The sequence below is a fragment of the Muscardinus avellanarius genome (assembly GCF_963383645.1).
Source record: "Muscardinus avellanarius genome assembly, chromosome: 10".
Lineage (NCBI taxonomy): Eukaryota > Metazoa > Chordata > Mammalia > Rodentia > Gliridae > Muscardinus > Muscardinus avellanarius.
In genome coordinates, this window is record NC_137796.1 from 95,405,886 (window position 1) to 95,429,796 (window position 23,911).

A 23,911-nucleotide genomic window follows, 5' to 3' on the forward strand; every position below is an offset into this window, starting at 1 on the left:
TGAAATATTTGCTCTTTTTTTTTTTTCCCACTTCCAGACAGCTTACAAATAACAGTTGACTGCAGAGCGACGAGAGGCTGCCATGTTGATGGTGTCTGGCCTGGCCTGCCCAAGAGGCCAGCACCCCATCATCCCCCAATAAATCAGGAGGTCATTTTTCACTGAACTGAAGCTCAATACTCCCATCGTTTTCTCCCCTAACCAGCCCTGAGATTGCTCTGTGCTCTTTATTACCTTTCAATGACTTAAGCCCCTGAACTGAATAACTTCATCAAGGTGTCAACCTAAACAGATTTTCCCCATAATGGCCCAACTCTCACAGGTTCTTAATGAAAAATATTGATTCCCAAGGATTAGTTGCAGATTTATGTGTTGGGATGCTGATCTCTCTGTCACCTGACACCTTATCAGTGGATGAAAGGACCTAGTTTTCCTTCGTGGTTTTAAAAAAGCAATCACTGGCTATGTCAAAGGGGGCAGCTTAGGTCCAGAAAAACAAATAAAATTCTGTGTCTGGATCCTTTGGAATACTTAACAGATAGTGGAGGAGCTGGGGCAGGGGCAGGGTGTGATGGTACCAATGCCTTCCCTCATTAGCAGCTTCGTGGGTGGGATGGTGGGGAGACCAGGAGCTGGCCAAGCACCCGCCCCTCTTGCTTTGACTGATCTCTGGGACGCAGTTGGAGAAAAGCTTGTCATGTTCCCCTGTCTGCAGCTGGAGACACTGACTGGAAGGAATTCAACAGCTGCCAGCTCAAAGTAGCATTCGATGAACAGCAGCTCCCGCTGCCTCTGCCAACTCGCTCTGTGAAGTGTGGTTCTTGAGAGATGATGTTGCAACCCTGGCACTAAAAGCGCAGCAGGCTGAGGGGCAGAATGTTTCTCATCACGCAGAAGGGGTGGCACGGAATAAGTCATTCTCTGCTTGACAAATATTGATCGGGGGTCTCCTGCGTGCCAGGCACTATGCCGGGCACTGGGGACACCATGGTCAGCAAACCCAGATGTGGTTCCTGCACACCCCCACCCCCGAAGAAGGTAGACAAAGAAAATACAAAAATGATTGTAGAATTGTGACCGTAAGGAGACAAAGTGCTGGTCGGTAGGGGGAGGAGCACAGGGCTGGAGCAGCTGAGAATGAGGACACGGGCCTAGCGAGAGGGGTCAAAGGGGATTTCTGAGGAAGTGATGGTCAAGGTAGCGCCTGAGGATGAGAGAGAAGAAACTCACTGGAAAAGCACGGAGGGGCGGGGACCCTGGCAGTGGAAGAACGTGCCAAGCCCATTCTAGAGGGAGCCTGGCGCTTCCCCGCCTGTGGCTGGAAGGCAGAGAACATGGCACCAGAGGCGCCCAGGGGACAGGCAGAAGACAGACTGTGGCTTTGAGTCACTATTTCAAGAACTGCAAGAGGCCACTGAAAGAGTTTCAGATCTGCATTTTGCATAGATCATTCTGGCTGCCCAATGGAGACTGGGTTGCAACAGCTCCAGTGTACCCACAGGAAGAAGGTGGCTGAGGAGGCGGCACGGTGGTCCAGACCAGAGATGAAGTAGGGCCGTCGCGGGAGACTGTAAGAGGGTCCGGGATTGAGGAGCACTTTAGAGTAGCTATCCATTAGCACTGGTGCGGAACTGGATGTGGGTGGGTCCAGGAAGAGTGAGAGCGGTGACAAAGATGACCCCGCCTTCCCAACTCAGCCCCTGCTTCTCTGCAAGGGTGGCTCTCCACTCTGGGCCAAGAAGGGTTTTGCTAAGCCCTTGGAAGCATTTCCGGGTCAAATTTCTCACTTCCTTTCTAGTTCCCCTGAGCAGGGGCTGGCAAACTTTTCTAAAGGCCAGAGAGAAATTTGTTAGTGGTGGTATACTCCTTTAATCCCAGTACTTAGGAGGCTGAGACAGGAGGACTGAAGGTTTGAGGCCAGCCTTGGCAACTTAGCAATGCCTTTAGCCGCCTAATGAGACCCTGTTTTTGAAATTTTAAAAAAAGTGGCTGGGCGTGGTGGTGCACGCTTGTAATCCCTGTGCTTGGGAGGCAGAGACAGGAGGATCGCGCTGGTTCGAAGCCAGTGGCGCTGGCTGAAGAGAACCTGTTTCCAAATAAAAAATATAAAAAATAGGTCTGGGAGTGTAACCCGGAGATAGAAGGGTTTCCAGGAACCCCAGTACCACACACACACACAAAGAAAAAGGGAAAAAAAGAAAAAAGTAAAATAGGGCTGGGGGGGTGTAGCTCAGAGGTAGAATGCCTCTGAGTTCAGTCCCCAAAACGGAAGAAAGGAAGATGTTTTAGGCTTTGAAAACCATACTGTCTCTGAGGCAATTACTCAGTCATGGTGCTTTGAGCTAAAACAGCCATGGATAATATGTAAAGAAACAGTTGTGGCTATGTTCCAATAAAGCTTTATTTAAAAAAACAAATTGTGAGCAGGATTTGGCCCTCTGGCTATGGTTTGTTGACCCATGCCCTAGAGAACTAGGAGGAATTTAGAAATCGAGCCGACTCCTAGATCCCCCCAATTCCAGGGAGCTGGGGTGTTCCCTTGAAGGCGGGCACCCATGCCCAGGCCTAGATGACCTGGACCTCCTCGGGGGCTGTGGAGCCTGTGAGGCCAGGCAAAGGACAGATCAGAGGGAAACTCAGAGCTGGCACTGAGCCCATTCTATACTCTCAATACTCCACAGGTTTCCCGACACCTGCCAGAAAGAAACACACAGGATAAATGCTTCATAGATATCTCTGCCTGTCCTTATAACCAAATTTAAAACATGCAATGGAAAGCCGGGCGTGGTGGCGCATGCTTGTAATCCCGGCACTTGGGAGGCTGAAACGGGAGGATTGTGGTTCGCAGACAGCCTCAGCTACTTAGTGAGACCCTCTGCAACTCAGTGAGACTCTGTTTCAAAATAAAAAATAAAAATAGGATTGGGGATGTCACCTGGAGGTAGAATGCCCCTGTGTTCCATCCTCAGTACTGCAAAAAAAAAAAAAACATATAATGGAAAAAAGATAGCCTACTCAACAAATAGTGTTGGCAAAATTGGTTAACCATATGCAGAAAAATGGAAATAAACCCCACTTTCTCACCCTGCACAAAGAGTCAATTTAAGATGTCTCAAAGACTTGGAAATTAGGCCAGAGAACTTGCAGCTCCTTGAAGAGGGCACAGGTACAACAATTCAACACATAGGCCTGTCAGTCAGTTAGGGCTTTCTGATACACCTTGCTCTCCATAACCACAGTCCTCAATTTGCCATAGTTTGACTTAAGATGGTTCAACTTTTTAATGATATGAAAGTGATATGCATTCAGTAGAAGCCGTATTTTGAATCTTGAATTCTGACCTTCTGGGCTGACGATGTGCAGTAGGACCCTGTGCTGCAGCGCTAGACAGCAGCGGTGAGCTGCAGTCCTGTCAGCCAGGTCTCCTGTGCATGAGTTGTGAGCTGTGGTGTTCCATAGGCTACAGGTTTCAAATGCATTTTCAAATAAGGATATTTTCAATTAACAGTGGGTTTAGTGGGAGCACTGTGTAAGATTATTCAGGTTCTCTCCTTCCCTGGAGACCCACCAGAACTGGAGAGCCAGATTCTAGGACCAGTTCCTGGGCCCATTTCAATTCACAATGATATGATGTGGTTATCACAGCACTGAGATCAAAACTGTTCTTCCCAGTTGACCTTGGGAAAGGTGCTTAACTCCTTCTTGGGCTTGCTTTTTCTCATCTGAAGATATGAATTCCACTTACATCATACACCACTTACACTCTATACCAGATACTATTCTGCTATAACTGTTTTACACACCATAACTCATTTAATATTTGTAACAATATAAAGCAGGTACCATAAAAATATCTCTATTTTGCATTTTTCAGGTGGGGAAACTGAGGCACCAAGGGGTTATGTTAGTTGTTCAAGGTAATAAAAGCTAGTATAAGAATGTAGGGAAAGATCACATGGGAATTACTTATCACAACATGGTAGCTATTGATTATGGATTGACTTATGCTCACCCCCAAATTCATCTGTTGAAGTTCTAACATCCAATGACTGTATTTGGAGATAGAGCCTTTCAAGGGGGTATCTGAGGTTAGGTGAGGTCATAAGGCAAAGTCCCTATTCCACTATGATTGGTGTCCTTATAAGAACAGGAGGAGATATAAGGGATACCCATGCACAGAGAAAAGTCCATGCGAGGCCACAGTCAGATGACCATCATCTGTGATCCAAGCAAAGAGACCTCAGTGAGAACTAAACCACATGTATCTTGGTTTTCCAGCCTTCAGAACTGTAGGAAGCAAATTCCTGTTCTTTCAGCCACTGTGTCTGCCATATTCGCGATGTTGGCTGTCCTATCAAACTAATGTACTATTGAAAGAGATCCACCCTGTGATGGAAGTCTCTGTTTCTTTAAGTGTATATTACCACAGAAGGTAAGCCCCAACAGCAAATCCCTACCCCACTCAGGAGAATGTGAAACATCCTTTGTAGAATACAGAAGATCTCCAAACTTGCCATCCAAGTTCAACTTCAGCCATCCCAACCCGCTCATATGCTTGGGGCCACCATCACAAACTGTCCACACTTCCCTAAACATGCTGACCCTTGAGCTCACTGTTCCACTTATCACCCCATCCTCCTCCTGCCCTCACCTGTCTCACTTCCCCAGGCTGGGTCACAGGAGTGGAGCCCTCATTAATGGACTGATATCTTTTTCGGGTGAGTGAATTCTTGTTCTGGTGCGACTATCAGTTGCCCAGAAAGGTGTCTCTCATATTTGACCTCTTCTGCATGCACCTGCTCGTCCTTCCATTTCCCATCTTGACTTGAAGCTGCAAAAGGTCCCCATCAGATGCAACCACCCCACCTAATTGTGGATTTCCCAGCCTCCAGAACTGTAAAACTTCTTCAAGTATTCTATAACAACAGAAAACAGACCAAGAGTGTTGTTATTATTGATAGTGTTGTAGCATGAGTCTAGATAGAAACCACCATCATAACTAAATCTAATGCTACCCATTATCAATAACCTTGTATCTCTACTGGAGGTTCAATACTGGTTAGAAAGCATCAGAGTATCCCATATTGGTTTCTATGCCTATTCCTTGTCTAGGAGAGGGTGGGGTCTCCAATTACCCTCCCATGAGAGAAATTATTACTCAAAAGGAAACTAAGAGACTCTAGGAATAAAACTACACATACCAGTCAAATGATTTAGAGAAAAAGGCCAAGGTAATTTGAGGAGGTAACAATAATCATTTAGAAAATGGTGCTAGATCTGAGCATGGTGGTACACACTTGTAATCCCAGCATTTAGGAGGCAGAGATAAGAGAACTGTGGTTCACAGACAGCCTCAGCTACTTAGGCCCTCTGCAACTTAGTGAGACCCTAAGTCAAAATAAAGAATAAAAAATAGGGCTGGAGGTGTAGCTTAGAGGTAGAATGCCCCTGGGTTCTATCCCCAGTACTGAAAAAAAAGGAAGAAAAAAATAAAATGGAGCTAGAAGAGTTTGATGTTCATATGTTGAAAAAATAGGTTAGACCTTTATCTTACACTGTGTACAAAAAGTAAGAGCTAAACCTGTAAAACTTTTGCAGAAAATTTTTGTGAATCTGGTCAGAAAAAACTTTTCTTAGAAATGCTATTAGAAATATAATACATAAAAGAAAAAATTTTAAATTGGACTTTATCAAAATTTAAAACTTTTCCTCTTTAGAAGACACTGCTGGGGGACTTCCAGGAAAATGGCAACCGAGGGAAGCAGCACATACCAGTCCTGCTGACACCTGATCTTCATTGCCTTAAGAACAGCATTCTACAAAAGCCAGAAAATACCATAACTACACAAGAACACAATAAGCAAAAGGTGGTAGGAAAAGAAGGTTAAAAGACCAATTAGAGAGCATAAAAACCCACCGACCTTGTGGCCATGGGCAGCATACCAGCACCATCTTGCCTCACTGGACCTGACTCCAGAGACCAACAGGAAAACAACCAAGGACCCAAAGTAAGTAGCAGATCATCAGAATTGTAAGCCATCAGTTCCTCCGGCACAAACACCAGCTACAACTTCCAGCAGTGGTGGCCGAGCTCACCACACCCTCCAGAAATCCAGAGCTGCACTCAACAACATTGTAAGTGAAGTCGCCATCCCCACAGGAGAACGCCCAGTGTGGCACTCCCAGGGACTCGCACAGCCACGATAAACTCCCTGGGTCTGAAACTTAGTGGTTCAACCCAGCAAAGGTGTGAGTAGAGTCTGCTGGTGGACATACCAGAGGCTCAGACAGTCTCAGGCTCTGCATCAGTGGAAAGTGGTGGGGAGACCTATGCTTAACACTAGATCCAACTAGTAGAATCACCGGGATCACCACAGACCACCCAATTGTGGTAAATGGGGAGAATTTGGATCCACTCAGCCCTAGCTGTGGAGAACATAGACTTTACATTGAATTTGGTCTCAGAGGCGTCTGCCATCTACAGAAGCAGGGAGAGACTGAGACTACATATCTGTAGAAAGCATGGAGGGTGAACTGTGCTTAACACTAGATCCAGCCCAAGGCTAGCAGCAGGAAAGGTGCAAGTGGCACTTGGTGTCTACACAGAGACAGACTGCAGAGGCCCATTCTGCTGAATATTTATATATTAGTAGGGTTGCATTAATATGCTGTTGTTTGGGGTTTTTGTTCTTTTTTGGTATATGTGAGTATGTATGCTTGTATGTTTATTCCCAACCTCTCTCCCAAGCTTCTTCCCTTGTACATACCTACTCTCTTCTCTCTATCCCTTTCCTTTTTGTTTTCTTTTTCTCTCTTCTTTTATCTTCCTTTTCTTGTATTAAATCCATTTCATATCACTATACTAAAAATACTATATTGATTACTAGAATACTACTACATATTCACTACCTCTAATCTCTGTGTTCTACCTTACCAAACTCATACTCTCATTCTATTCAATCCTATCCTATCTGTGGCTTTACACTATTCTTGCATTTACAACTTCACTTCCTTCTACACTCAACCTTTACTGTTGAATGCAACACAACTTGCCCTTATATATACCAGCTGACACCCTAGAAACTGAGAGAAATCTATCAAAAGCAACAGATACAAACTTCTGAAATCATGAGGAGAAATATGAAGGTGGAGCAATGAGCTCCCACACCACCACACTAACAGAACCTAACAACATAGAACTGCAGAGATCTCCAAGTCAAATCAGGACTGTAAATGTAGAAATAATATAGGACTTCCGAAAAGAATTTAGAGAGTCTGAAAAAAATAAAGGAAGCAATTGTTGAAGTGAAGACATCAATTCAAACTAGAACAACCTATTAGACCACAAGGAAAATAGAATCTTGCTCCTAGAAGATGATCACTCCAAAAACAAACACATAATATATAATTTAGAAAAAATAATTTGATAGCATGAATTGGACATTGAAGAAATATGAACCCATTTAAAAAAAAATAACCTAAGAATAATTGGCATAGAAGAGGGAATAGAAAGTGAAATGAAACTGATCAACAATCTTTTCTAAGAAGTAATTTCAGAAAATTTTCCAAACAGAACAAGAGGTCGATACACAGGTACAGGAAACTTATAGAACCTCTCACACATGATCAGAGAAAAGGTTAACCATGCCATATAATAGTCAAACTTAACCAATATAGAAGCTAAGAAGAGAATCTTAAAGGCAACAAAAACAAAAGACCAAGTGACATTCAGAGGCAAACCAATTAGAATCACTCCAGACTTCCCAAACCAAGTCATGAAAGCCAGAAGGTCCTGGAATACCATATTCTAAACTCTGAAAGAAAGAAACTTGCAGCCCCAAATTTCCCACCCAGTAAAACTATCTCTCAAATTAGACAGGGAAATAAAAATCTTCCATGACAAACAGAAGCTGAAGGAATTTATGTCTTCCAAGTCAGCACTAGAGAAAATACTGAGATTAACTGCAAAAAAGAAATAAGTAATACATGCCAGAATTAGAGAAACAAAAAATTTACCCAGCAAACAACTAACCAAAGAAGAACAAACACTACCTCAAACAGACATTAAAATTCAATTTGTTAGGAATTAAAAACCATCTCTCCGCCGGGCATGTTGGTGCACACTTATAATCCCAGCATTTGCAAGGCTGAGACCTGGAGGATCGTGGTTCACGGACAGCCTCAGATACTTAGTGAAGTCCTCTGAAACTCAGTGAGACCCTATTTCAAAATAAAGAATAAAAATAGGGCAGGGGGTGTCGCTTGGAGATTGAATGCCCCTGGGTTCCATCCTCAGACCCCCCAAAAATATCTCTCAATAATCACACTGAACATAAATGGCCTCAACTCCCCAATAAAAAGATATAAGGTGGCAAAATAGATTAAAAACCAGAATCCACCTATCTGCTGCCTGCAAGAAACACACCTTATAAGTAAAGATAGTAACAAACTTAAAGTAAAGGGCTGTAACAAGGTAATGCATGCCAACAGAACTCAAAGACAAGCAGTAGTAGCAACTATGATATCAGACAAGTTCAAATCCAAGCTTATTAGAAGAGACAAAGCAGGTCATTTCTTACTGGTAAAAGGAACAATCCAGCAAGATATAGTCAACATTTATGTCACAGACATAGGTGCAGCTACTTTCATAAAACAAACTCTTTGTGACTTTAAGTCACACATAAGTCCCAATACAATAATACTGGGAGACTTCAAAACCCCTCTGACACCACTAGATCCTCTAGATAAAAGGTCAGTAAAGATATGTCAGACCTAAAGAATACTATCAACCAAATGGATTTATTAGACACATACAGAATATTCTACCCAACTACAGCAGAGTTCACATTTTTCTCAGCTACTCACAGAACCTTCCCCCAAATAGATAACATCCTGGCCCACAAATTGAGCACTAGCAAATTCAAAAACTATGACATACTTTCCTGTGTCTTTTCAGACCATAATGGAATGAAATAAGAAATCAACTATAAAAAGACCCAGAGAAACCACATAAATATGTGGAGACTGAACACATTACTGAATGAAGAATAGATCACAGAAGAAGTAAGGGGTGAAATCAAGAAATTTTAGAGCCAGGTGTGGTGGCACATGCTTGTAATCCCAGCTTTTAGGAGGCTGAGACCAGAGAATCGCAATTTGTGGACAGCCTCAGCTACTTAGTGAGGCCCTCCACAACATAGTGAGACCCTGTTTCAAAATAAAGAATAAAAAATAGGCAGGGGGTGTAGCTCAGAGGTCGAATGCCCCTGGATTCCATCCCCAGACCCGGGAAAAATAAATAAATATTTTTTTAAAAAAAAGAAATTTCTAGAAACAAACTAAAATAGAGATACAATATATCAAAACCTCTGGGCACTTCGAAGGCAGTATTAAGAGGAAAATTCATAGCACCAAGTGTTCACATAAGAGCAGAAAAACACCAAATAAATAACCAAATGACATACCTCAAGCCTTTGAAAAACAGGAACAATCTAACCCCAAAGCCAGTAGAAGACAAGAAATTATTAAAATCATAGTATAAATTAATGAAATAGAGAATTTTAAAAATACAGAAAATCAACAAAACCAAACACTGGTTTCTCAAAAAAATTAACAAGATAGATAAACCACTAGTCAACTTAAGCAAAAAAAGAGAGAATCAACCCAAATTATGAAGATAGATGAAAAAAGAGATATTACCACTGACAATGTAGAAATCCAGAGAATTATCAGAAACTACTTTGAATAAATATACTCCAACAAAATGGAAAATCTGGAAGAAACTGACAACTTTCTAGATAAATACAACCTTCCTAAACTGAGTCAAAAAGATATAGAAAATTTAAACCAACAAATAGCAATCAAAGAGATTGAAACAGCAATAAAGAGCCTACCATCAAAAGAAAAAAGCCCAGGACAAGATGGTTTCCCAAGTAAATTTTATAAAATCTTTATAGAAGAGCTAGTCCCAATACCCCTCAATATATTTCATGAAATAGAAAAAAAAATGGGACTCTCCCAAATACATTCTATGAAGCCAACATCACATTAATAACAAAACCAAACAAAGAAAGCTAAAGGAGGGAATACTACAGGCCTATATCTTTGATTAATTTAGATGCAAAACTACTAAACAAAATACTAGCAACACGCATTCAAAACCACATCAAGAAAATCATACACCATGACCAGGTAGGGTTCATCCCAAGGATGCAAAGCTGGTTCAATATACAAAAGTCAATGCATGTAATTCATCACATAAACAGAACCAAAGAAAAAAATCATGATAATTTCAATAGACACTGAAAAAGCATTTGACAAAATCCAACATCCATTTATGCTAAAAGTCCTGCAGAGAATCAGAATAGAAGGAACATATTTCAACATCATAAAGGCAATCTCCAATAGGCCCACAACCAACATCATATTTAATTGAGAAAACTGCAAAAATTTCCCCTATGAAAAGAAACAAAACAAAGATGTCCATGACCACTTCTTTTCAATATAGTACTTGAGAATCTAGCCAGAGCAATAAGGCAAGAAAAGGAAATCAGAGGAGTACAAATAGGAAAAGAAGAACTCAAACTTTCACTATTTGCAGATGATATGATACTATACTTAGATGACCCAACAAACTCAACCAAAAGGCTTATAGAACTGATCAACAAATTCAACAAAGTGTCTGATACAAAATCAATCTTAAAAAAATGGAAGCTTTTCTGTATACCAAACATAAATCCACTGAAAAAGAAATCCAGAAAACACTTCCATTCAGGATATCGCACAAAAAATAATAAAATACTTAAAAATAAACTTAACCAAGGAGTTAAAAGAACTCTATACAGAAATTATAAGTATTGAAAAAAGAAACCGAAGAAACCTTAGAAGATGAAAATATCATCTATGTTCATGGATAGGCAGAATAAATATCATCAAAATACTTCCAAAAATGATCTACAGATTCAATGCAATACTCATTAAATTACCAAGGTCATTCCTTACAGACATAGAAAAATCAGTCCTTAAATTCATTTGGAGCAACAACAACAACAAAAAAAACAGAATAGCCAAAGTAGTTCTCAGCAACAAAAACCATACAGAAGGAAGCATAATACCTGACTTTAAACTATACTAAAAAGCCACACTAATAAAAAAAAAAAAACAGCATGGTACTGGCTCAAAACCAGACACATGGACCAATGGAACAGAATAGAAGACTCAGAAACAAATCCACATACTTTGCAGCCAATTGATTTTTGACAAAGGGGCCAAAAACATACACTGGAAAAAAGAAAGCCTGTTCAACAAATGGTGTTGGCAAAACTGGTTAACCATATGCAGAAAATGGAAATAACTCCCCCCTGCACAAGAGTCAATTCAAGATGGATCAAAGACTTGGAAATTAGACCAAAGACCTTGAGGCTCCTTGAAGAGGGCATAGATCCAACACTGCAACACACAGACACAGGTAAAAACTTTCTCAACAAGACCCCAAAGGCAAGAAACCCAAGAAACTAAAAGGTGAATCAATACATAGGATTGCATTAAACTGAAGAGCTTCTGTTCAGCAAAGAAAACTACCAAGAACCTCAACTGAGCTTCTGTTCAGCAAAGAAAACTATCAAGAACCTCAACTGAGAACCTCAACTGAGAATGGGAGAAGATTTTTGCCAACTACTCCTCTGATAAAGGACTAATAATCTAGACAATATAGAGAACTCAAGAAACAACACTAAGAAAACAAATAACTCAATCAAAAATGGGCAAATGAACTAAATAGACACTTCATGAAGGAAGAAACTCAAATGGCCAATAAATGCATGAAAAAATGCTCAACCTCATTAACAATCAGAGAGATGCAAATCAAAACTACCCTGACATTTCACCTAACTCCAAGTATAATGGCAATCATTCAAAACACAAACAACAAATGCTGGCAAGGATGTGGAGAAGTGGAAACTCTAATACATTGTTGGTGGGATTGCAAATTAGTGCAAACATTTTAGAAAGCAGTATGGAGAATCCTCAGAAGAATGAGAATGAACTTACCATATGACCCAGCAATACTACTTCTGGGTATCTACCCAAAAGCATGAAAACCAAACTGCCAAATTAATGCATGCGTATTTATGTTCATAGTCACACAATTCACCATTGCTAAACTATGGAACCAGCAAAGATGTCCATCAACAGATGAATGGATTACAAAACTATGGGATATATACACAACAGAATTCTACTCAGCCATAAAGAAAAACACAATTATGTCATTTATAGGAAAATGGATGGAACTGGAGGACATTATGCTAAGTGAGATTAGTCAGTCACAAAAAATAAGAAATTAGATACTCTCCCTAATATGTGGAAGCTAAGGAGAAAATGGGTCATAGGAGGAACTCTAGATAAAAAAAGGAGATACTATAGATGAGCAAATAAGGCAACCTAACTAAAAGAATGGGGGGAAGGATATTCCCTAATGTACATAATATAGTTTAACAAACATATCAAAATAAATCACTAAGCCAAACATGAGCACAAGGGAGGGGGAGGGTTGGGGATGGGAACTGGGGACGGGCTAGTTGGATGATGTGTGCATGTGTGCCTCCACCATCTTGTACCCCAGAAAGGTGTATGACTACAATGCACCAATAGAAAGAAATTTTACAAAGAAGATACTGCTAAGGAAAATGAAAAGACAAGCCGTAGACTAAAAGGAAATATTTGTAAGATACATAAAGGGCTTGTAATGAACATAATGAATGTTTACAGCTCAATAATAAGAAAAGCAATCCAATTTTTCCTTAAATGAAGAAGAGATTTGGACAGTTCCCCAAAGAACATCTACCAGTGAATAGAAAGCATACAAAATGGGGCTTAATAACTTTAGCTATAGAAAGGCAAAATTATGCCAGATGAGATGCTACTACATAGAATGGTTACATGAAAAAGACTGGTATACAGTTAGTAGGAATATGGAGGCGCTAACCTTCACTTATAGATGGCGGAAATGTAACACTGAATCTTCTTTGGAGAACAAGCTGGCAGTTTCTCAAGTTTTTGACTGCATAGTACAGCAAGTCCACTAAGAATCTACTCAAGACAAATGCTACAAATATATATCAACACAATAACATCTTTCTATGCAATTGCTCATAACAGCATTAGTCATAAAATCCAAAAGGTGAATAATTCAAATTCATCCAAATTCACCAGTTGGTGGTGAATAGATAAGCAAAATGTAACATATATAAATAAAAAGGAACAAATTCATGCCTGAGATGACCTAGTAAATAGCAAAAACATGCTACATATCAAAGCCAGACAGATAAGGCTGCATGTTATGCGATTCTATTTACATCAAGTTTCTAGGAAAAGGCACACTGGAGAGACAGAAAACATACTGGTGGTTCCCAGAGCTGGAGGTAAGAGCAGGGACTGACTATAAATGGGGATAAAAACAATTCAGGAGTGTTAGAAGTATTCTAAAATTGGATTATGGAGATAATTGTGCAATTATACAAATCTAAAATTCATTGAACTGTACATTTAAAAATGAGTGAATTTTAAGGTATATAAATCATGCCTCAATAAAGCTGTTAAAAAAAATACATGATAAACCATGATTTTAAAAAAAAAGAAAGAGAAAACCAGGATGCTGGGGATGGGAAAGAAAAAAAAAAACAATAACATCTATTATCCCTTTTGAGGAATAGGAGAAATTTCCAAGCTAATCATGGCGGCACCCACCTGTAAAACCAGTACTTAGGAGGATCACAAGTTTGAAGCCAGCCTCAGAAACTTAGGCCCTCAGCAACCTAGTGAGATCCTGTTTCTAAATAAAAAATAAAGGACTGATGGTATAGCTTGGAGGTAGAATGGCCCTAGGGAGGAGGGGGGAGAGAATGACAGAGAGAGAGAGAGAGAAAGAAAGAAAGATTCTCACATTAGGAAGATAAGAAACAATGACTTGCCTAATGTCAGACAGTTAGTAAAAGGCAAAACACAGATACAAACTTGAAACTCTTGGTCCCCAAATTCTTGCTCTCGGTCCTTCTCCTAAGAGAGCTGCTTCCCTTCTGCACAATCTGACACCAACCAGCCCCAGCCTGTATAGGGCGATCCTGAGAGGCTCTCCCATGATGCCACGTGACCAGCCTCTTCATCTTCCTGGCATAACTGAAAGCCTCTCAAGGCCTGAGGTCTTCAGATGGTTCGTTTAAGTCGCGGCCACTACTATCCCTTGGATCGCGCCAGCGCTTGGTGTGCTGGGCTTGATTTGGGGCTCTTTGTATATTTCTCATCTGGCAGAGAATTACTACTCTGCTCTACAAGCTCCCACAGATGGCTTTATTTTCCATTGCTATTAAATTGGTTTTGAACAAGACATAATTCTTCAAGTGCCTGGTGAGCTCTCTGGGTTTGCTCAGGCAAGATTCCATAAAAATGTAAATAATCAGAACACTTCTGGGATTATTTATCACAACTGACTTGTGGCTGTAAATTTATGTATTAATTTCAGCTATAAGCTTCAGTGGGGAAAAGATGAACAGTTGAAAATTGACTCTCCCACCTAGCATCCTCGCTATGTCCCCACTTCTCCTCTGCTTCCAGGAAACATAGCTGCAGAATGGCCCAAAGATCTGAGTCTTCCGGGCATGGTGGCACACATCTGTAATCCTAGTACTTGGGAGGCTGAGACAGGAGGCTCACAGGTTTGAGACCAGTCTCAAAACTGAGCAAAACTCTCAATAACCTAGCAAGACCCTGTTTCAAAATTTAAAAATATAAAGGGCTGGGGGTGGAGCTTAGAGGTAGAATGTCCCTGGGTTCAATCTCAAGCACCACACATACACAAAATAAAATCTAAATCTGAAAGATATTGAAAGAACTAAAATGAAATCAGGGGACAGGCAGGAAAGAATCATCCTGAAGCCAGCCACAGGTGTGTCTCTGCAGCCATGGTCGCCCCCTATCCCTTCCCCCAGCTGTCGGAGCCCCAGGCGTCCTTCAGTTGTGCTGGCCGGTTCCTGCCTCAAGACCCTCGTCCATACTCCCCTGGTTTACGATGTTCTTTCTTCTCTGTTTTGCTAGATTCCGTCTCCCGCATCCTCAAGCTCCTTGCTCAGCATCACTTCTTCAGAGAAGCCTCTTGCCCACCCAACTGCACCAAACACAGCCCCAACTCCTCATCTTCAGAGGCTTTTTAAAACTTGGTATTTGTTTCTCCCCTACCTGACTGTGGACTTCGTGGGAGCTGGGGCCACATGTCTTCGTTACTACATCCCGAGCCTGGCACGGCTGAGGATGGGCGGCTGTGGTGAGTGGATGAATGGACCTGCTTGTAGCAGAAGGCACAGCCTCTCCCTGAGCTGCTCAGTGCCTTGGCCGCAGCCGCACACAAGGTCAAGGTGTACCTTCAATCGGCCAGCACCCACCACTGACCTTCCAGAGGGTTGCTCCCGCCTGGTCCGTGAGCACCAAGAGTCTGGAGTGCCTGGAATCTACATTCCCCTTGGAGGACAGGACAGTGGTGCAAGCTTCAACATACGCCCACTCCCTCTGCCCCCGAGGCTCCCAGGTGGAGCTGAGCCCCAATGCCCCCCAGCCGGGCCTGGTCCACGCTCCTCTTGGCTTCTTCCCTCCCCTACTCCCCGTCTAGTGTCTCCCTGAGCCCCTCCTAATAAATCACACATGTGTAAACCCATCTTTGAGGGAGCCCAATCTAAAACACAGAGCCTTCTGCTGTAAAATGTTCTCATTGAACTGGGATTAATGTCATAAATTTCAGTGCATGCAAGCACTCCAATCAGACAGGCCATTTGCTGCTTCAGACAAGGATAAGGTCCTGCCAGTAAGTCTGTAGCTGGCAGGGGAGGAAGGGAATGTCTACCAGCTAAAGCCTGGTAACCCTGGATCTTTGCCCTCATGGCTTACTGCCCCAGCTGGGAGAGGCTGAAAGTCTGTGCTCCTGGCATCCCAACCAAGCTGGACATGGCACCATGGTGCAAGACTGACTTGGGAACACACCAGTACCCCCCCCACCTGCCCTTCCTCAATATTTCAACTGAGACCAGGAAGGGCAGGACCAGGCTTGTGGGTGGGGAGAGGAAGGCCCAGGGGACCTTGAGGGGACAAGTACAGACTGTTGAGATCTGTGCAGCAGGATGTCTTCACCTTTAGGGGGAAAGCTCCTGATTACAGCAGCTTAAAAGACAGATGCACGGTTATTGAGAAATATGCTGTAGAGAAGGTACCAGAGTGTTGTGGAAAAGAAAATCAGTATGAACCCACAGCATGAGGTGAGCAGAGATGCCTCTCTGAGGAGGCACCTCAAGTCAACACCAGAAGATGGAAAGGAATGAGCCACCCTAGGGAGGGTGGTGCGGCGTGCAGAACACCGGTCTCCCAAAGACACCCATGTCCTGATCTCATGAACCTGCAAATACCTTACACCATGTGGTAGGATGGGCTTAGCAGGTGCAATGAAGTCAGGGATCATGAGGCAGGGAGAGTATAACAGAGTCAGAATGCTCAGAGGTGTGACAATGGAGACAGAGGTCCGAGTGGCACAGCCATAAGCCAAAGCGTGCCAGCAGCCTCTGCTTCTATAACAGGTATGAGGACGGATTCTCCTCTGGAGTCTCCAAAGGGAGGCTTTTAGCCCATGCTGACCCCGTTTTGGATTTCTGACCTCTAGAACTGGAAGATTAGATATTGGTATTATTCTAAGCAACTCTATCTAGGGTGACTTGTCACAACTGCAAAAAGAGAGCATAGCCATTGTCCCAGCGGGGAAGTGCTGAGGCAGGGGAGCCCTCTGTGCACTGGAGAACTATGACGGTACCTGTTGGACCAGCCCTACGAGTGGAGGAGGTGACATGGGGCCTCATAAACCACCTTGACTTTGAATTTGGATTTTAAGACTGATGGGATGGCTGGGCGTGCTGGCTCAAACCTGTAATCCCAGTACTTGAGAGGCTGAGACAGGAGAATTGTAGGTTCAAGGTCAAGCCTCAGCAACTTAGTGAGATCCTGTTTCAAATTTAAAAATAAAATAGGGATAGGGGCGGGGGAGGGGGGTGGGGGGGGCGTGGTGGCGCATGCTTGTAATCCCCGAGCTTGGGAGGCAGAGACAGGAGGATCATGCTGGTTCGGAGCCAGCCTCGCTGGCTTAAGAGACCCTGTTTCCAAATAAAAAAATATAAAATAGGTCTGGGAGTGTAGCCCGGAGGTAGAAGGGCTTCCAGGAACCCCAGTACCACCAAAAAAAAAAAAAGAAAAAAGAAAATAGGGCTGGGGGTGTAGCTCAGAGGTAGAATACCTCTGGATTCAACTTACAGTACCCCCCCAAAAAAAATAGATGGGATAACATTAAAAAGTTTTAATATAAGCCGGGCATGGTGGCACACACTTGTAATTCCAGCATTTGGAGGCTAAGACAGGAAGATCACGGTTCGCAGACAGCCTCAGCTACGAAATGAGGCCCTTTGTAACTCAGAGAGTTTCAAAATAAAGAATCAAAAACAGGGTTGGGGGTGTAGCTCGGAGGGAGAATGCCCCTGGGTTCCATCCCCAGAACCGCAAAAAACCAAACAAAAAAAAAGTTTTAATATAATCTGAGCTGCATCTTTTCAAGATCGCCCTTGCTGCTGTGTGGAGAGATGGACAGTGGGGGAGGGGCCCGCAACGTGGACGGGCGAGAGCAGAAGCATGGGGACCGTAGGGGGGCTGCGACAATAATCCAGGAGGGAGCACAGCGGCCCTGATCAAAGCAGTAGGGGTGCAAGTAAGGAGATGGCTGTAAGGCATGTCTCGGACACTGACTTATTGGCTCTGAAAAAAATCAAATAAAATAATGTGGACATCTTAATGCCAGGGGCCCTTTGATCAAATGAAAGCCAGCTTTTCAGAGACCACATGTTGACTCCTGACAGTGACAAACTGTGTCGCTGTACAGGTAGTCCCCAGAGCGGGGATTTGGGGATGTTCTGGTAGAGCAGAGAGGGTAAATGGAAAATGTATATTCCGTCATGACTGTCCGGCGACAAATGACTGCCTCTTGAGAAAGAACTTCAGTCCAAGCGCAGAAGGATGGGCTGGCTGTGCCAGGGACACAGCGGAAGTCAGAACGTTATTTATGGGGACAACGACCTGCTCTCCAGAACAACGCTAATGTCCCAGCCTGTCTGAGCTTCATGAAAATCTCATGTCCAATCTCCAATTTGAATGCACAAAGATGAGGACTGATCCTCCCGGAATTCAGATTTGACGTGAAGTATATCCAAAGACCAGCCGGCAGATGTTACAGAATGCTGGAAAATGTTAGACTCATGCCGCTGACAGAAGCGTTAAGAAGAACCAGTGTTCTGATTTTATTTTTAAGGCAGGAGGCAAGAGGGATCGTGTTTGTCCTGAGGTGACCTTCCTCTGTCCCTCACAAGAGATCTTCACCTTAACAATAATGCTAACAACCCAGCAACAACATACCATATACAGTGAGCACTTACCATATGCAGCACTATGTCATCGACCTATTATTTCCCTCCTTTATTTTTTTTCTATTTAATTTTTTTTTTTTTTTTTTTTTTTTTTTTGGTGGTACTGGGGTTCCTGGAAACCATTCTACCTCAGGGCTACACTCCCAGACCCATTTTTATATTTTTATTTGGAGACAGGGTCTCTTAAGCCAGCATGGCTGGCTTCAAACCTGCGCGATCCTCCTGTCTCCGCCTCCCAAGTGCTGGGATTACAAGCGTGCGCCACTATGCCCGGCTTTTTTTTTTCTTTTTAAACCTATTAAATTTAATAGGAGGATATAAAAAAAAAGTGAAACCGACCAAAGAGTAAACAGATATACCAAGCAGTAAAAATCATTCCATAAAAAAAGTCCAGGTTCAGGCACTTAACCCCTGCCCGCCCAGTGCGAAGTTAAAGGGCTTGGCAGTGCTGCGGTGGTCGCCCGCGAGAGGCCCTGCCTCACGGCTGCGTTTGGAAGGATAGTGGCCAGCAGCAACTAGGACACGGGTAGCCGTGGGAGCTGGTGGGCTGTGGGTGCCAGGGTGGTGGCTTCTGCCTGTCACGGGTGGTGGTGGTGTCCAAAACCACCCACTACGCGTTCGAGCACCAGCAGTACCGCTACGCAGAGCTCTCGGAGGAGGACCTGAAGCAGATGCTTGCATTGAAAGGGTCCAGCTACAGTGGACTCTTTGAAAGGTGTCATATTCACACCAAAAACGTAGAGCATATTATGGTTTACAGAAAGAAGAAATTGAGGTTCGTCTAAACAGGAGAGAATATGACGAGGAGACTCTCCGACGGGCAGACGCTGTGCTAGCTGCTGGAGGCGATGGCACAAGGCGTCTAACAGCGAGTAACCTCTTGGATAGACTCAAGCCTGTCATAGGGGTAAACACCCATCCGGAAAGGTCAGAGGGTCATTCATGTCTGCCTGCTCCATATACACATTCCTTCCTAGAAGCCTTAAAGAAGTTCTAACGTGATGAGATAGGTGGTTATGGAGGCAGCGTATCAGGTTATACAATGAAGGGACTGTCATCAACTCAATTCCTGTGGACCTTCATGAACAGCAGCTAAGGCTGACTCAGCATGGCAGAGCCTTCAACACCGAAAGAGTCGATGATGGAAGGTCTGAGGTTTCTGCGCCCCAACGTCTGCCAGTGAGGGTACTAAATGAAGTCTTCACTGGGAAAGTCTATCATCCAGGGCTTCCTACTATGAAATTTCAGTTGATGATGGCCCATGGGAAAAATAGAAGAGTTCAGGGCTCAATTCGTGTACAGGGACAGGATCAAAGGCCTGGCCATTTAGTATGAATAGGGTGGCAGCTCAGGCTGTGGAAGAGGTTCTTAAAATTGCAAAAACGACAAGGAAATTTGAATCTTTATTGAACAAAGAATTGGTAGAGAAAGTAACAAATGAATATATTGAGTCACTTCTCTACAGTCCGGAAGAACCAAAAATACTTTTCAATGTTCGAGAACCAGTATTAAACAGAGTTTTCTTAAACAGTCCTCAGCATTGTTTCATCTCAAAGGTTTGCATGTGTTCTTGTTGTTGGGATGCTTGTATGGCTGTGGATGGAGGAACCTCTTTTGGGTTTAATGATGGAGCATTACTTCAATGATGATCAATAAAGAATATGAGTTTTGAACTGTGCTTCTCAAGAAAAGATCCATGCTGGGTGCCTGGACACCGAAGAACTGGCCCCATGAGTCCCCGCCCCCAAAGCATGGGAGGCGAAGAGGCGGCAGGGTGTACTTTGGTCTTGTTCCCCAGGCCTTAGAACCAAGGAGAGAAAGAGGAGGCACCGTGGGGGCGGCAGAGGGGCCAGACCCCAACAGTCTTCGAGGTGGGAGGGGCAGGATGGGAAAATCACCCATCACAAGGCGGAGAAGCCTCCGGGCAGGGCTGGAGCATGGGGTGCTGGACCAAGTCCTCAAGCCCGGGGAGCTGGAGCTGCCGGGTCCTCCATGCTAGCGCTGTTGAGCAGCTGCTGCTTATTTAGCCGGCCGCGGATGGCCTTCTCCACATCTCCGCCATGGGTCAGGAGAAAATGGAGCTGGACTTTGAGCCTGACACATCTCCTGAGAGTGCCCTGAGGAGATACAACAGTGCTCCCCTGACCCATGCCAAAGTCTGGGCCAGCACCACCGCAGCCTGCTCGTGTGGGACCCAGGCCTATTTCCCCTTCTTTAAACAAGAGGAAACGGGATCCACAGAAATATCGTAGCTGCCAATGTTGTACAATGAAGTATTGGACACGGATCTAACTACAAGACCAAGGTCTAAACCAGGAATCTGCCAAGTGTAGCCCAGAGGCCAAATCCTACGCACCCTTGTTTTTGCAAATAGTTTTATTGGCATATGAAACATGCTCATTTGTTTACCTACTGCCTGTGGTTCTTTTCCACTCCGGGGAAAACCAGAACTGAGAAGAACCGAATAGTCGCAGCAGAAACCATATGGCCCACGGAGCCTAAAATATTCACTAGCTAGCCCTTTGTGGAAAGAGCTTGCCAACTGCTGATCTGGATCAGACATTATACGGGGGCATTCCTCCTAAGGCAGCCACCTCCCCCTTCCGGCCACTGCTACACCATCCAGCCCACTCGCATGACAGAGACCTAGCTCATCACTGAATGAGACACCAGCCTCTTTCCACCTCCCAGATGCCCCCAACTCCCATGGTGGATTGCTGAGGCGCCTGCCAGCCTTCCTCCTGGGCTTCTCTGTTGTTGGCAGGAGGGAGGGAAGGAAGACTGGGCCACAAAAGGCCGCACCCCCGGGTTCCCTAGCTGAGAGAATGCATCAAAGGACTCACCTGATTTCAGGAGAAACCTGGCTGCTGTGCATGGAGATCACTGTTTTCTAGCCGACCATAGAGTCCTGACCTGTATGAGTTCTATGAAATATTCTCCAAGCATGATTTTTATTTCATGACCTTGGAGAAACTCTGCACATCATCCAGGGGGAGCGGAAATAAGGATGATGGTTAGGGTGATGATGGTGGCTGTGACCATCTTGCAGCCCTGATCCGAAGCCGGCAGGAACAGGTGCAAAGGGAGGGTGAGAATGACAGTGAGGTGCTGCAAACCCCTAACTGGCCAGCTCTGCGCTCACACACCTCCCCTCTGATTTTTTAAGATCATCTTCACATCGCTTGTGTTTCACTTACCACCTTCAGTTACTGGTAAATTAATGCATAAATTGGGTGTGTGGTGGTGCATACCTGTAATCCCAGTACTTGGGAGGCTGAGATAGGAGGATCACAGGTTCAAAACCAGCCTCAGCAACTTTGCGAGACTCTTAGTGAGGCCTTGTTTCAAAACAGAAAAAAATAAAATAAAAAGGGACTGGGTGGGGGGGCTGAAGCTCAGAGAGAGTGTCCTTGAGTTTAATCCCTAGCACCAAAAAAAAAAAAGTTACATATAGTAAGGTATCTGTTCCATTCACCTGGTTCTGAATTCTAAAGCTGTTACATGCTATTTTCATAGTTAGAGATTTGCAAAAAAAAATTATATCTTGTATTTCCACCTTTCTCACTTTTATTTTATTTTATTTTATTTTTTATTTTTTTTATTTATTTATATTTTTTTGGTGGTACTGGAGTTCCTGGAAGCCCTTCTACCTCCAGGCTACACTCCCAGGCCTATTTTTACATTCTTATTTGGAAACAGGGTCTCCTAAGCCAGCGCACGCGGCTGGCTTCGAACCTGCACTATCTTCCTGTCTCTGCCTCCCAAGCGCAGGGATTACAAGCGTGCACCACCACGCCCGGCTTCTCACTTGTTTTAACTGGACCACAGAATTATTTTAGTGAGCTACTGAAAATGTAAATCCTAGGCGATAAGTCTGTCAAATAACTGGAAGAATTTAAATCTCTAAATTCTCTAAGTTTCAACGCAGGCAACTGCTACATCTCCTTATTTATTTAGCCCATCTGTATTGCTAAGTACATTTTTGTAGTTTTCTTCATGTATATGTCATATTCTAAACATGTTGGTTATTTTAGTTTTTGTTGTTATCGCTAATATGACGTGTGTGTGTGTGTGTGTGTGTGTGTGTGTGTGTGTGTGTCGTGCGTTGGACCCAGGGGCATTCTGTCTCTGAGCTGTATCTCCAGCCCTATTTTTTCTTATTTTGAAACAGGATCTCACTAAGTTGTCGAGGCTGGCCTCAAACCTGTGATCCTCTCAAGGACTTAGATTATAGCCTTGAGCCACCACATCCAGCTCAAATAAGACTTTTAATCATGGTTATCTTGTATTGATGTCCAGATGTTTATTAAGGTTGTAGCAGTTCTTATGGAGGTTGCCATAGTTCTTGTATCACTTATAAATGATACAGTGTTCTCTTTCTTTCTCATGGTTGCATCTCTTATTTCTCTATTATGCCACTGGTCACTGGACAAAAATTCACAAGATGTTTATATATTCTCAGTAAAGGTAAATGGATGAGTTTGCTATGGCTACTTGACAGCTATCACATTCTGAGTGGCTTAAACAACAAAAATTCATTTTCTCACATGTCTGGAGTCCAGATTCCCAAGATCAAAGTGTCAGCTGGGTTCGTTATTCTGACTCCTCCCTCCTTGGCTTCTAGATGGCCACCTTCCCCCGTGTCTGCCCAGGGAGACACCTGGACATGTTCGTGTCTCCTCTTCTTATAAGAACATCAGTCATACAGGGTTAGGGCTCACCTGAATGGTCTCATTTTAACTTCATAAACTCTTTAGAGACTATCTCCAGTCACATCTAAGGCACTTGGGGGTTAGGACTTCAACATGTGAATCAGAAAGAAAATAATTCATCCCATCATAACAGTGAGCGCCCTTGTCACTGATGGAAATGAATCCGACATTTATTTCATCAGCAAATCTAAGCTGTACCTAGGTTTAAAAGAGATACTTTCATCATTCCTCTATTCCAGAATTTTAAAAGACTGGTGTGTGTGTGTGTGTGTGTGTGTGTGTGTGTGTGTGTGTGTGTGTAGTATTGGGGACTGAACCCAGAGTCATTGTACCTCTGAGTTAGACCGCCAATCCTACTTCATTTATTATTCGGAAACAGGGTCTCACTAAATTGTAGAGGGTCTCACTAAGTTACTGAGGGCGGGCACAAATGTCTCCTGTCTTAGCCCCCCAAGTACTAAGTTTACACGTGTGCACCGCCATGCACCAAGTTGTCAAAGGACTATTACCAGGAATGAATCTCAGGTTTATTGAATGCCTTTTGGTGTCTATTGACATTCTCCTATAGAATATTTTTTATCCATTTCTGTGATGTAGTATGTTAATAGATTTCCTGTTACTAAGCAGTTCCGGATGGACATTCAGAATACGTGAAGAAATCCTATAAGTCAATAGGAAAAGGATTTTTTAAATCCAGTATAA

General features: G+C 43.4%; 1 pseudogene across 1 annotated transcript; it reads left to right on the forward strand.

Moving 5' to 3' along the window:
* The first annotated feature begins 966 nt into the window (after nt 1-966).
* Nucleotides 967-20,169, forward strand: LOC308268819 (NAD kinase 2, mitochondrial-like; annotated as a pseudogene). The gene is made up of 7 exons: nt 967-1,038; nt 5,718-5,870; nt 15,091-15,316; nt 15,831-15,850; nt 16,163-16,249; nt 19,058-19,424; nt 19,508-20,169. The product of its transcript is annotated as an NAD kinase 2, mitochondrial-like (transcript).
* The last annotated feature ends 3,742 nt before the right edge of the window (nt 20,170-23,911 follow it).